Consider the following 16,552-nt stretch of genomic DNA (forward strand, 5'->3'; position numbering starts at 1 on the left):
CATGCTAACATCATGCTAACTTCATGTTAATCATGCTACCTTCATACTTAAACATTCTAACAGCCAGATAGCCTACTAAACTAAACTTCTGTCAAACCGTTTTAAATGTTCAAGCTACGCTTTTTCAAGCCAACATAAAGTTTGTCTTCAAACTTTAATATCTAGTTATATTTTATTCTTATGTCTGCACGTTTTTTCGGCGCGTAACTCGTCCCGCACGGTTTGTCGTAGACACACGAATGAGGGCTCAAATTGACCGGGTTATTGAGGAGAGGTGTGCTATGACTTTTATAAGCGATCGGGTGCAGGATGTCCGAAAGGGGGGCGAAAAACCACCCCAAAAATCCCATTGACTTAACATTGGACCGAACTTTGACGGGTCATAGCTCCGCTCGAGGATTTTGTAAAAACATGTGGGTTACATTATTTGAAGAGGGTGGTAGACTCTGTAAGAACATACATCACATTGGGGTGTAAGTTGTACCCCTGGGGTGTAAGAGTCACCCGAAATTTCCCATTGAATTATAATGGGGCAGGAAACATGGCCATATAAGGGAATAAAAAGTTCCAGATGGGATATCTTCGCTTTACAATGTCGTAGAGACATGGGGGTGGGCTCATTTTACTCAGACATCCAATCAATTTATCAGGGTAGTCCCAGAGCTATTAAGCCACGCCCCTAGCAACCACTTTTAAGCACCCTAGCAACATAAAATTCAAACAGTTATATCTCGGCATCAGAACATCGTAGAATCACGGGGGTTGGATCGTTTTACTCGTGACTCGGAGGGTAATCACTGGCCACATCATTGACCACTCCCAAGACACGCCCCTAGCAACCAAATGTGAGCACCCTAGCAACTGAATAAACAAAGCCTTATATCTCAGCATCAGAACATCGTAGAGACACGAGGGTTGGACCGTTTTACTTGTGACACGGAGTGTAACAACTGGTCACATCATTGGCCACTCCCAAGCCCCGCCCCTAGCAACCAAATAAGAGCACCCTAGCAACCGAATAAAAAAAACCTTATATCTCCGCATCAGAACATCGTAGAGACACGGGGGTTGGACCGTTTGAATTGTGACTCAGAGTGTAATCACTATGGGATGCCAATTTTTTCCCTAGCAACCAAATACAGTACCCTAGCAACAGAGTAAACAAAGCCTTATATCTCCGCATCAGAACATCGTAGAGACACGGGGGTTGGACCGTTTGACTCGTGACTCGGCGGGTAATCACTATGGGATGCCAATTTTTTCCCTAGCAACCAAATACAGTACCCTAGCAACAGAGTAAACAAAGCCTTATATCTCCGCATCAGAACATCGTAGAGACACGGGGGTTAGACTGTTTCACTCGTGACTCAGAGGGTAATCGCTAGTGGATGCCGTTTTTTTTCCCTAGCAACCAAATACAGTACCCTAGCAACAGCGTAAACAAAGCCTTATATCTCCGCATCAGAACATCGTAGAGACACGGGGGTTGGACCGTTTGTCTCGTGACTCGGAGGGTAATCACTGTTGGATGTCAAATTTTTCCCTAGCAACCAAATACAGTACCCTAGCAACAGTGTAAACAAAGCCTTATATCTCTGCAGCAGAACATCAAAGAGACACGGGGGTTGGACCGTTTGACTCATGATTCGGAGGGTAATCACTAGTGGATGTCATTTTTTTCCCTAGCAACCAAATACAGTACCCTAGCAACAGTGTAAACAAAGCCTTATATCTCCGCAGCAGAACATCGTAGAGACACGGGGGTTGGACCGTTTGACTCGTGACTCAGAGGGTAATCACTAGTGGATGCCATTTTTTTCCCTAGCAACCAAATACAGTACCCTAGCAACAGAGTAAACAAAGCCTTATATCTCCGCATCAGAACATCGTAGAGAGACGGGGGTTGGACCGTTTGACTCGTGACTCAGAGTGTTATCACTAGTGGATGTCAAATTTTTCCCTAGCAACCAAATACCGTACCCTAGCAACAGAGTAAACAAAGCCTTATATCTCCGCATCAGAACATCGTAGAGACACGGGGGTTGGACCGTTTGACTCGTGACTCAGAGTGTTATCGCTAGTGGATGCCATTTTTTTTCCCTAGCAACCAAATACAGTACCCTAGCAACAGCGTAAACAAAGCCTTATATCTCCGCATCAGAACATCGTAGAGACACGGGGGTTGGACCGTTTGTCTCGTGACTCGGAGGGTAATCACTGTTGGATGTCAAATTTTTCCCTAGCAACCAAATACAGTACCCTAGCAACAGTGTAAACAAAGCCTTATATCTCTGCAGCAGAACATCAAAGAGACACGGGGGTTGGACCGTTTGACTCATGATTCGGAGGGTAATCACTAGTGGATGTCATTTTTTTCCCTAGCAACCAAATACAGTACCCTAGCAACAGTGTAAACAAAGCCTTATATCTCCGCAGCAGAACATCGTAGAGACACGGGGGTTGGACCGTTTGACTCGTGACTCAGAGGGTAATCACTAGTGGATGCCATTTTTTTCCCTAGCAACCAAATACAGTACCCTAGCAACAGAGTAAACAAAGCCTTATATCTCCGCATCAGAACATCGTAGAGAGACGGGGGTTGGACCGTTTGACTCGTGACTCAGAGTGTTATCACTAGTGGATGTCAAATTTTTCCCTAGCAACCAAATACCGTACCCTAGCAACAGAGTAAACAAAGCCTTATATCTCCGCATCAGAACATCGTAGAGACACGGGGGTTGGACCGTTTGACTCGTGACTCAGAGTGTTATCACTAGTGGATGTCAAATTTTTCCCTAGCAACCAAAAACAGTACCCTAGCAACCGAATAAACAAAGCCTTATATCTCCGCATCAAAACATCGTAGAGATACAGGGGTTGGACCATTTTACTTGTGACTCGGCATGTAATCACTAGTGGATGCCAATTTTTTCCCTAGCAACCAAATACAGTACCCTAGCAACAGAGTAAACAAAGCCTAATATATCTCCGCATCAGAACATCGTAGAGACATGGGGGTTGGACCGTTTGACTTGTGACTTGGAGTGAAATCACCAGTGGATGCCAATTTTCCCCCTAGCAACCAAATACAGTACCCTAGCAACAGTGTAAAAATAGCCTTATATCTCCGCATCAGAACATCGTAGAGACACAGGGGTTGGACCATTTTACTTGTAACTTGGCATGTAATCACTAGTGGATGCCAATTTTTTCCCTAGCAACCAAATACAGTACCCTAGCAACAGAGTAAACAAAGCCTTATATCTCCATATCAGAACATCGTAGAGACACGGGGGTTGGACCGTTTTACTTTTGTCTTGGGGTATAATCATATATGGTCCCTAGAATTTTGCCACGGCAAGCACAACTCACATTTTCTTCAGGAAATGTACCTATCTAGTTATTATTATATTTTATTCTTACATCCGGACACTTTTTTCGGCGATTAACTCGTCCCGCACGCTTTGTTGTAGACCCATGAAAGAGGGCTCAAATCGACCGGATTATTGAGGAGAGGTGTGCTATGACTTTTATAAGGGATCGGGTGCAGGATTTCCGGAAGGGGGGCGTAAAACCACCCCAAAAATCCCATTGACTTAACATTGGGCCCAACTTTGACGGGTCATAGCTCCGCTCGTGGATTTTGTAGAAACATGTGGGTTACAACATTTGAAGAGGGTTGTAGGCTCTGTAAAAACATGGATCACAATGGGGTGTAAGTTGTACCCCTGGGGTGTAAGAGGTGCCCAAAAGTGTCCCAATGAAAAGTCAATGGGGCAAAATCCCATAGACTTACCATTGCAAAAATTTTGACGGGTCATAGGTCCGAGCCAGGATTTCATAGAAACATGTGGGTTACTAAATTTGAAAAGGGTGCTAGACTCTGTCAGGACGTACCCCACAATGGGGTGTAAGGTTACCATAGCAACCATTTTGGGCACCCTAGCAACCTATACCATTGACTGCCATTATAAAATGCCTAGATGGATATCTTCGCACCACAGTGTCATAGAGACATGGGGGTGGGCTTATTTTACTCAGGCATCCAATCAGTCTCTCAGGATCCTTACAGACTTACTAAGCCACGCCCCTAGCAACCACTTTTGAGCACCCTAGCAACATAAAATACAAACAGTTATATCTCGGCATCAGAACATCGTAGAGACACGGGGGTTGGACCGTTTTACTTGTGACTAGGGGTGTAACAATTGGGCACATCATTGGCCACTCCCAAGCCACGCCCCTAGCAACCAAATACAGTACCCTAGCAACAGAGTAAACAAAGCCTTATATCTCCGCATCAGAACATCGTAGAGACACGGGGGTTAGACCGTTTTACTTGTGACTCGGAGTGTAATCACTGGGCACATCATTGGCCACTCCCAAGCCACGCCCCTAGCAACCAAATACAGTACCCTAGCAACAGAGTAAACAAAGCCTTATATCTCCGCATCAGAACATCGTAGAGACACGGGGGTTGGACCGTTTTACTTGTGACTCGGAGTGTAAACACTGGGCTCATCATTGGCCACTCCCAAGCCACGCCCCTAGCAACCAAATACAGTACCCTAGCAACAGAGTAAACAAAGCCTTATATCTCCACATCAGAACATCGTAGAGACATGGGGGTTGGACCGTTTGACTCATGACTCGGAGGGTAATCACTAGTGGATGCCATTTTTTTCCCTAGCAACCAAATACAGTACCCTAGCAACAGAGTAAACAAAGCCTTATATCTCCGCATCAGAACATCGTAGAGACACGGGGGTTGGACCGTTTGACTCATGACTCGGAGGGTAATCACTAGTGGATGCAATTTTTTTCCCTAGCAACCAAATACAGTACCCTAGCAACAGAGTAAACAAAGCCTTATATCTCCGCATCAGAACATCGTAGAGACACGGGGGTTGGACCGTTTGACTCGTGACTCGGAGGGTAATCACAAGTGGATGCAATTTTTTTCCCTAGCAACCAAATACAGTACCCTAGCAACAGAGTAAACAAAGCCTTATATCTCAGCATCAGAACATCGTAGAGACACGGGGTTTGGACCTTTTGACTCGTGACTCGGAGGGTAATCACTAGTGGATGCCATTTTTTCCCTAGCAACCAAATACAGTACCCTAGCAACAGAGTAAACAAAGCCTTATATCTCCGCATCAGAACATCGTAGAGACATGGGGTTTGGACCGTTTGACTCGTGACTCGGAGGGTAATCACTAGTGGATGCCATTTTTTTCCCTAGCAACCAAATACAGTACCCTAGCAACAGAGTAAACAAAGCCTTATATCTCCGCATCAGAACATCGTAGAGACACGGGGGTTGGACCGTTTGACTCGTATCTCGGAGTGTAATCACTAGTGGATGCCAATTTTTTCCCTAGCAACCAAATACAGTACCCTAGCAACAGAGTAAACAAAGCCTTATATCTCCGCATCAGAACATCGTAGAGACACGGGGTTGGACCGTTTGACTCGTGACTCGGAGGGTAATCACTAGTGGATGCCAATTTTCTCCCTAGCAACCAAATACAGTACCCTAGCAACCGAATAAACAAAGCCTTATATCTTCGCATCAGAATATCGTAGAGACATGTGGGTTGAATTGTTTTACTTTTGGCTTGGAGTATAATCATATATTGTCCCCCGAAATTTGCCACGGCAAGCACCACTTCACATTTTCTTCAGGAAATGTACCTATCTAGTTAGTGGTGCTTGCATTTATGCAAAGCATCACTATTACTATCTTGCATACTTATTATTATTATTATTATTCTTTTTCTGGACACTTTTTTGGCGCGTAACTCGTCCCGCACGCTTTGTCGTAGACCCATAAATTAGGGCTCAAATCGACCGGCTTATTGAGGAGAGGACTGCTATGACTTTTATAAGCGATCGGGTGCAGGATTTCCGAAAGGGGGGCGAAAAACCACCCAAAAAATCCCATTGACTTAACATTGCGCCCAACTTTGACGAGTCATAGCTCCGCTCGAGGATTTTGTAGAAACATGTGGGTTATAACATTTGAAGAGGGTGGTAGGCTCTTTAAGAACATGGATCACAATGGGGTATAAGTTGTACCCCTGGGGTGTAAGAGGTGCCCAAAAGTGCCCCAATGAAAAGTCAATGGGGCAAAATCCCATAGACTTACCATTGCAAAAATTTTGACGGGTCATAGGTCCGAGCCAGGATTTCATAGAAACATGTGGGTTACTAAATTTGAAGAGGGTGCTAGACTCTGTAAGGACGTCCCCCACAATGGGGTGTAAGGTTACCATAGCTACCATTTTGGGCACCCTAGCAACCTATACAATAGACTGCCATTATAAAATGCCTGGATGGATATCTTTGCACCACAGTGTCATAGAGACATGGGGGTGGGCTTATTTTACTCAGGCATCCAATCAGTCTCTCAGGATCCTTACAGACTTACTAAGCCACGCCCCTAGCAACCACTTTTGAGCACCCTAGCAACATAAAATACAAACAGTTATATCTCGGCATCAGAACATCGTAGAGACACGGGGGTTGGACCGTTTTACTTGTGACTAGGGGTGTAACAATTGGGCACATCATTGGCCACTCCCAAGCCACGCCCCTAGCAACCAAATTTGAGCACCCTAGCAACCGAATAAACAAAGCCTTATATCTCCGCATCAGAACATCGTAGAGACACGGGGTTTGGACCGTTTTACTTGTGACTCGGAGTGTAATCACTGGGCACATCATTGGCCACTCCCAAGCCACGCCCCTAGCAACCAAATACAGTACCCTAGCAACAGAGTAAACAAAGCCTTATATCTCCGCATCAGAACATCGTAGAGACACGGGGGTTGGACCGTTTTACTTGTGACTCGGAGTGTAATCACTGGGCACATAATTGGCCACTCCCAAGCCACGCCCCTAGCAACCAAATACAGTACCCTAGCAACAGAGTAAACAAAGCCTTATATCTCCACATCAGAACATCGTAGAGACACGGGGGTTGGACCGTTTTACTTGTGACTCGGAGTGTAATCACTGGGCACATCATTGGCCACTCCCAAGCCACGCCCCTAGCAACCAAATACAGTACCCTAGCAACAGAGTAAACAAAGCCTTATATCTCCACATCAGAACATCGTAGAGACATGGGGGTTGGACCGTTTGACTCATGACTCGGAGGGTAATCACTAGTGGATGCCATTTTTTTCCCTAGCAACCAAATACAGTACCCTAGCAACAGAGTAAACAAAGCCTTATATCTCCGCATCAGAACATCGTATAGACACGGGGGTTGGACCGTTTGACTCGTGACTCGGAGGGTAATCACTAGTGGATGCAATTTTTTTCCCTAGCAACCAAATACAGTACCCTAGCAACAGAGTAAACAAAGCCTTATATCTCCGCATCAGAACATCGTAGAGACATGGGGGTTGGACCGTTTGACTCATGACTCGGAGGGTAATCACTAGTGGATGCAATTTTTTTCCCTAGCAACCAAATACAGTACCCTAGCAACAGAGTAAACAAAGCCTTATATCTCCGCATCAGAACATCGTAGAGACACGGGGGTTGGACCGTTTGACTCGTGACTCGGAGGGTAATCACTAGTGGATGCCAATTTTCTCCCTAGCAACCAAATACAGTACCCTAGCAACCGAATAAACAAAGCCTTATATCTTTGCATCAGAATATCGTAGAGACATGTGGGTTGAATTGTTTTACTTTTGGCTTGGAGTATAATCATATATTGTCCCCCGAAATTTGCCACGGCAAGCACCACTTCACATTTTCTTCAGGAAATGTACCTATCTAGTTATTATTAGTGGTGCTTGCATTTATGCAAGGCATCACTATTACTATTGCTCATACTTATTATTTATTTATATCTTTATTTATTATTCTTATATCTGGACACTTTTTCGGCGCGTAACTCGTCCCACACGGTTTGTCGTAGACCAATAAAACAGGGCTCAAAATGACCGGCTTATTGAGGACACGTCTGCTATGACTTTTATAAGGGATCGGGTGCAGGATTTCCGAAAGGGGGGCGAAAAACCACCCGAAAAATCCCATTGACTTAACATTGCGCCCAACTTTGACGAGTCATAGCTCCGCTCAAGGATTTTATAGAAACATGTGGGTTACAACATTTGAAGAGGGTGGTAGACTCTGTAACAACATGGATCACAATGGGGTGTAAGTTGTACCCCTGGGGTGTAAGAGGTGCCCAAAAATGCCCAATGAAAAGTCAATGGGGCAAAATCCCATAGACTTAACATTGGAAAAATTTTGACGCGTCATAGGTACGAGTGAGGATTTCATAGAAACATGTGGGTTACATTATTTGAAGAGGGTGGTAGGCTATGTAAGAACATACATGACATTGGGGTGTAAGTTGTACCCCTGGGGTGTAAGAGGCACCCGAAAATTCCCATTGACTTATAATGGGGCAGGAAACATGCCCATATAAGGGAATAAAAAAGTTCCAGATGGGATATCTTCGCTTTACAATGTCGTAGAGACACGGGGGTTGGACCGTTTTACTCATGACTCAGAGTGTAATCATTATGGGATGCCAATTTTTTCCCTAGCAACCAAATACAGTACCCTAGCAACAGAGTAAACAAAGCCTTATATCTCCGCACCAGAACATCGTAGAGACACGGGGGTTGGACCTTTTGACTTGTGACTCGGAGTGTAATCATTATGGGATGCCATTTTTTTCCCTAGCAACCAAATACAGTACCCTAGCAACAGAGTAAACAAAGCCTTATATCTCCGCACCAGAACATCGTAGAGACACGGGGGTTGGACCGTTTGACTAGTGACTCAGAGTGTAATCATTATGGGATGCCAATTTTTTCCCTAGCAACCAAATACAGTACCCTAGCAACAGAGTAAACAAAGCCTTATATCTCTGCACCAGAACATTGTAGAGACACGGGGGTTGGACCGTTTGACTAGTGACTCAGAGTGTAATCATTATGGGATGCCAATTTTTTCCCTAGCAACCAAATACAGTACCCTAGCAACAGAGTAAACAAAGCCTTATATCTCCGCATCAGAACATCGTAGAGACACGGGGGTTGGACCGTTTGACTCGTGACTCGGAGTGTAATCATTATGGGATGCCAATTTTTTCCCTAGCAACCAAATACAGTACCCTAGCAACAGAGTAAACAAAACCTTATATCTCCGCATCAGAACATCGTAGAGACACGGGGGTTGGACCGTTTGACTTGTGACTCAGAGTGTAATCATTATGGGATGCCATTTTTTTCCCTAGCAACCAAATACAGTACCCTAGCAACAGAGTAAACAAAGCCTTATATCTCAGCATCAGAACATCGTAGAGACACGGGGGTTGGACCGTTTGACTCGTGAATCAGAGTGTAATCACTAGTGGATGCCAATTTTTTCCCTAGCAACCAAATACAGTACCCTAGCAACAGTGTAAACAAAGCCTTATATCTCCGCATCAGAACATCGTGGAGACACGGGGGTTGGACCGTTTGACTCGTGACTCAGAGTGTAATCATTATGGGATGCCAATTTTTTCCCTAGCAACCAAATACAGTACCCTAGCAACAGAGTAAACAAAACCTTATATCTCCGCATCAGAACATCGTAGAGACACGGGGGTTGGACCGTTTGACTCGTGACTCAGAGTGTAATCATTATGGGATGCCAATTTTTCCCTAGCAACCAAATACAGTACCCTAGCAACAGAGTAAACAAAGCCTTGTATCTCCGCATCAGAACATCGTAGAGACACGGGGGTTGGACCGTTTGACTCGTGACTCAGAGTGTAATCATTATGGGATGCCATTTTTTTCCCTAGCAACCAAATACAGTACCCTAGCAACAGAGTAAACAAAGCCTTATATCTCCGCATCAGAACATCGTAGAGACACGGGGGTTGGACCGTTTGACTCGTGAATCAGAGTGTAATCACTAGTGGATGCCAATTTTTTCCCTAGCAACCAAATACAGTACCCTAGCAACAGTGTAAACAAAGCCTTATATCTCCGCATCAGAACATCGTAGAGACACGGGGGTTGGACCGTTTTACCCGTGAATCGGCATGTAATCACTAGTGGATGCCAATTTTTTCCCTAGCAACCAAATACAGTACCCTAGCAACAGTGTAAACAAAGCCTTATAACTCAGCATCAGAACATCGTAGAGACACGGGGGTTGGACCGTTTTACTCGTGACTCGGCATGTAATCACTAGTGGATGCCAATTTTTTTCCCTAGCAACCAAATACAGTACCCTAGCAACAGTGTAAACAAAGCCTTATATCTCTGCATCAGAACATCGTAGAGACACGGGGGTTGGACCGTTTTACTCGTGACTCGGCATGTAATCACTAGTGGATGCCAATTTTTTCCCTAGCAACCAAATACAGTACCCTAGCAACAGTGTAAACAAACCCTTATATCTCCGCATCAGAACATCGTAGAGACACGGGGGTTGGACCGTTTGACTTGTGACTTAGAGTGTAATCACCAGTGGATGCCAATTTTTTCCCTAGCAACCAAATACAGTACCCTAGCAACAGTGTAAACAAAGCCTTATATCTCCGCATCAGAACATCGTAGAGACACGGGGGTTGGACCGTTTAACTCGTGACTCTGAGTGTAATCACTAGTGGATAGTGGGTTGGAACGTTTTACTTTTGGGTTGGAGTATAATCATATATTGTCCCGAGAATTTTGCCACGGCAAGCACCACTTCACATTTTCTTCAGGAAATGTACCTATCTAGTTATTATTCTTCTTTTTCTGGACACTTTTTCGGCGCGTAACTCGTCCCGCACGCTTTGTCGTAGACCCATAAATTAGGGCTCAAATCGACCGGCTTATTGAGGAGAGGTGTGCTATGACTTTTATAAGCGATCGGGTGCAGGATTTCCGAAAGGGGGGCGAAAAACCACCCAAAAAATCCCATTGACTTAACATTGCGCCCAACTTTGACGAGTCATAGCTCCGCTCGAGGATTTTGTAGAAACATGTGGGTTATAACATTTGAAGAGGGTGGTAGGCTCTGTAAGAACATGGATCACAATGGGGTGTAAGTTGTACCCCTGGGGTGTAAGAGGTGCCCAAAAGTGCCCCAATGAAAAGTCAATGGGGCAAAATCCCATAGACTTACCATTGCAAAAATTTTGACGGGTCATAGGTCCGAGCCAGGATTTCATAGAAACATGTGGGTTACTAAATTTGAAGAGGGTGCTAGACTCTGTCAGGACGTCCCCCACAATGGGGTGTAAGGTTACCATAGCAACCATTTTGGGCACCCTAGCAACCTATACCATAGACTGCCATTATAAAATGCCCGGATGGATATCTTTGCACCACAGTGTCATAGAGACATGGGGGTGGGCTCATTTTACTCAGGCATCCAATCAGTCTCTCAGGATCCTTACAGACTTACTAAGCCACGCCCCTAGCAACCACTTTTGAGCACCCTAGCAACATAAAATACAAACAGTTATATCTCGGCATCAGAACATCGTAGAGACACGGGGTTTGGACCGTTTTACTTGTGACTCGGAGTGTAATCACTAGGCACATCATTGGCCACTCCGAAGCCACGCCCCTACCAACCAAATACAGTACCCTAGCAACAGAGTAAACAAAGCCTTATATCTCCGCATCAGAACATCGTAGAGACACGGGGGTTGGACCGTTTTACTTGTGACTCGGAGTGTAATCACTGGGCACATCATTGGCCACTCCCAAGCCACGCCCCTAGCAACCAAATACAGTACCCTAGCAACAGAGTAAACAAAGCCTTATATCTCCACATCAGAACATCTTAGAGACATGGGGGTTGGACCGTTTGACTCATGACTCGGAGGGTAATCACTAGTGGATGCCATTTTTTCCCTAGCAACCAAATACAGTACCCTAGCAACAGAGTAAACAAAGCCTTATATCTTCGCATCAGAACATCGTAGAGACATGGGGTTTGGACCGTTTGACTCGTGACTCGGAGGGTAATCACTAGTGGATGCCATTTTTTCCCTAGCAACCAAATACAGTACCCTAGCAACAGAGTAAACAAAGCCTTATATCTCCGCATCAGAACATCGTAGAGACACGGGGTTTGGACCGTTTGACTCGTGACTCGGAGGGTAATCACTAGTGGATGCCATTTTTTTCCCTAGCAACCAAATACAGTACCCTAGCAACAGAGTAAACAAAGCCTTATATCTCCGCATCAGAACATCGTAGAGACACGGGGGTTGGATCGTTTGACTCGTGACTCGGAGGGTAATCACTAGTGGATGCCATTTTTTCCTTAGCAACCAAATACAGTACCCTAGCAACAGAGTAAACAAAGCCTTATATGTCCGCATCAGAACATCGTAGAGACACGGGGGTTGGACCGTTTGACTCATGACTCGGAGGGTAATCACTAGTGGATGCCATTTTTTCCCTAGCAACCAAATACAGTACCCTAGCAACAGAGTAAACAAAGCCTTATAACTCCGCATCAGAACATCGTAGAGACACGGGGGTTGGACCGTTTGACTCGTGACTCGGAGGGTAATCACTAGTGGATGCCATTTCCCCCCCCTAGCAACCAAATACAGTACCCTAGCAACAAAGTAAACAAAGCCTTATATCTCTGCATCAGAACATCGTAGAGACACGGGGGTTGGACCGTTTTACTTTTGGCTTGGAGTATAATCATAAATTGTCCCCTGAAATTTGCCAGGGCAAGCACCACTCACATTTTCTTCAGGAAATGTACCTATCTAGTTATTATTATTATTACTTACGTTGATACTTTGTATTATTACTGGTAAAATACGCAAATCACTTGTAATGAATCTGTCAAAGGGTAAATACAAAAATGGTAAATACTCAGATAAAAGTATCTAAGATTTGTTAATAATTACACAACTTAAGTACACGTACACATCACAATGTATTTGTATGATTTTTTACAGTTTTTATAATATTGTGCACATATAACACATTTTCCATTTAAACTAATCAAATCATGGTTTGAAGTTATTTTAAAATGTAGTATTTGTATAGTGGATTTGTAATCAATCAATTGTTGTTTTACTACATTTTCTTCTTTCTTGCAGGTATCTGTCAACCGGAGATTCATTTTGATCGATTGCTTTCAGCCATAGGATTGGTTACAGCACTGTGGCAAAAATAGTAAAAGATGTGTGTGAGGCAATTTGGTCTGTTATGATCACGCAATACATGCTCTCAAAAACACCAGTGGAAAAAGATTGCAGAAGACTTTCATCGTCTGTGGAACTTCCCCCACTGCCTAGGAGCAATTGATTAAAAACATGTTGCAATACAGGCCCCACCATCACCAGGCTCCATGTTTTTTAATTACAAAGGGAGCTTCTCTATCGTGCTCCAAGCAGTAGTTGATGCTCATTACCAATTTCTGCATTGGTTGATGTGGGAGCATATGGGAAAAGCAGGGACCCTAACCTGACTTTGGCAAAACCCTCCACCAGGGAACCCTCAATCTGCCAGAGGATGCGCCTTTACCAGGAGCAGAACACTTTTTGGGGGATGAGGCTTTTCTTTTAAAGAAGCACCTTCTTCGACCATATCCAGGAAAACATCTTGACCGGGAAAAGCATGTGTTTAATTACTGTCTTTCCCGTGCAAGAAGGATGGTGAAGTTCACATTTGGTATACTTGCAGCCCAGTGTAGACTCTAACACAGAGTGCTTGGTGTCTCAACAAAGGTGGCAGATGCAGTGGTCAAGGCCACCTGCATTCTACACAATTTCCTATGGTGCAAGAACATTTATGAAGAGGAAGAACGGTATGCCCCCTTACCTTTCGAGCTTGCCATGCAGCCTATCCAACGAATTGGCAGCAACAATGCATTTAAAAAAGCATTTGATGTAAGACAGAAATCCACCACCTACTTCTCTAGAAGGTGAAGTAGCTTGGAAGCATTTCATCATCTAACTCCTCTTCAACTCCTAACACCATCACAACCATTTCTACAACAAATATATTTCAAAAGGCTCTTTCAAGAGCCACCTATATCCTCAGAAAATTAGCATATTTCCTGTGCAAGTATTTTTTGTTACCGTTTATCCACTAACAATCTGCACAATAACATACACAAAACAACTATATAAATCAGCAGAAAAATTATTTTATTCACACCTTAATGATTAACTAAACAGTATATACTAATAATTTATTACAGTGTCAATATACACTCACCTAAAGGATTATTAGGAACACCTGTTCAATTTCTCATCAATGCAATTATCTAATCAACCAATCATATGGCAGTTTTTAAATGCATTTAGGGGTGTGGTCCTGGTCAAGACAATCTCCTGAACTCCAAACTGAATGTCAGAATGGAAAAGTAAGGTGATTTAAGCAATTGTGAGCGTGGCATGGTTGTTGGTGCCAGATGGGCCGGTCTGAGGATTTCACAGTCTGCTCAATTACTGGGATTTTCATGTGAGAATGCGCCAACTGATTCAAGGTGATAGAAGAGCAACTTTGACTGAATTATCGAAAATCGAGGTATGCAACAAAGCATTTGTGAAGCCACAACACGCACAACCTTGAGGCGGATGAGTTACAACAGCAGAAGACCCCATCGGGTACCACTCATCTCCATTACAAATAGGAAAAAAGAGGCTACAATTTGCACAAGCTCACCAAAATTGGACAGTTGAAGACTGGAAAAATGTTGCCTGGTTTGATGAGTCTCGATTTCTGTTAAGACATTCAGATGGTAGAGTAAAAATTTGGCGTAAAAAAAAATTAGAACGTGGATACATCATGCCTTGCTACCACTGTGCAGGCTGGTGGTAGAGGTGTAATGGTGTGGGGGATGTTTTCTTGGCACACTTTAGGCCCCTTAGTGCCAATTGGGCATCGTTTAAATGGCACGGCCTACCTGAGCATTGTTTCTGACCATGTCCATCCCTTTATGACCAGCATGTACCCATCCTCTGATGGCTTCTCCAGCAAGATAATGCACCATGTCACAAAGCTCGAATCATTCCAAATTGCTTTCTTGAACATGACAATGAGTTCACTGTACTAAAATAGCCCTCAAAGTCACCAGATCTCAACCCAATAGAGCAGGGCTATTCAAATCTTACCCTGGAGGGCCGGAGCACTACAGAGTTTAGCTCCAGCCCTAATCAAACTTATCCACCTGTGATTTTCTAGTGATCATGAAGACCTTGATTAGTTTGCTCAGGTGTGTTTGATCAGGGTTGGAGCTAAACTCTGCAGTGCTCTGGTCCTCTAGGGTAAGATTTGAATAGCCCTGCAATAGAATATCTTTGGCATGTGGAGGAACAGGAGCTTCGTGACCTGGATGTGCATCCCACAAATCTCCATCAACTGCAAGATGCTATCCTATCAATAGGGGCCAACATGTCTAAAGAATGCTTTCAGCACCTTGTTGAATCAATGCCACGTAGAATTAAGGCCGTTCTGAAGGCGAAAGGGGGTCAAACACAGTATTAGTACAGATGTGGCCTTTAAAAACGCACGTTTTCTCCCGTGGCATTCGCCAATTCGTCTCGCAGCATTCTGCAAGTGCTTTCGGGGGGGGGGGGGGGGGGCTACTTTCCTTTTTCCCTTAATGTGTTTCGCTTCACAGAATATCCACCAGGTGGCGCATAAAAACATTGTCATTGCCGTTGTTTCCAGAAGTTAATAAGGGCATTGCTGAATATTTTACGTTGCTACTGTATTAAAACAGCAAAGTGATATGTCAACCCCTTCTTGACAGCATAACAGCGCATACAACTATTAAGATGACTGTACGTGCAATGCGAATTTATAGTAAGTGCAACAGAGAATTTAGTGTGAGCCTAATAAACGCGACTCTATTTACAATGAATATCTTAATTATTTGTGTTGTCGACTTTTGACACAGTTTCATTGTTTGTTCATAATATTTATAATTGTCAGTTTTTCTAAAAGTATCACTATTTTAAAGAGATTAATGTGGTATAAAAAAGACATGTTTTAAAGTAAAAAATGTTGTTAAAAATATAGTAGTATTCTTATATTTTAAGAATAACAATATGATACATTTATACTGCGCTAAAATGCTTTACATGGAAAGATAAATTCTTCTCAACCACCACCAATAAAGTTTAAAAATTATTCTTTAGAAAAAAGGCGTTTAAACCCATGCGGGGTGTACAGTTAGTTGGCATATATCATCTTTTTTATTTTGTTTTTACATATTTATATTTATAAAATCTTTAATAATAGGCTACCTTTCTTGCAGATATGCAGTCAGTGTTTCTACGTAATTCATAATTGTAAAAAATATTATTGTAAAATAGAATGTCACTAATTTATTAAAGTAACTTAATAAAATGTCTTAATGTCACTTATGTGTTTTTTTAGTTGGTCAAACCAAAATAATTGACTAGAAATAGAACAGATATTTGTAGGTTATTATTAAGACGTAGGCTATATCTAATAAAATAGCTAACAGAGAAACTGTGCCCTTTGCGGAAGAAAAACACCTTCGAAATGTTGAGTTTATGAATATTTACACTTAAAATATGTAC

This window comes from Paramisgurnus dabryanus, chromosome 10 (assembly GCF_030506205.2).
Source record: "Paramisgurnus dabryanus chromosome 10, PD_genome_1.1, whole genome shotgun sequence".
In the NCBI taxonomy this organism is placed as follows: domain Eukaryota; kingdom Metazoa; phylum Chordata; class Actinopteri; order Cypriniformes; family Cobitidae; genus Paramisgurnus; species Paramisgurnus dabryanus.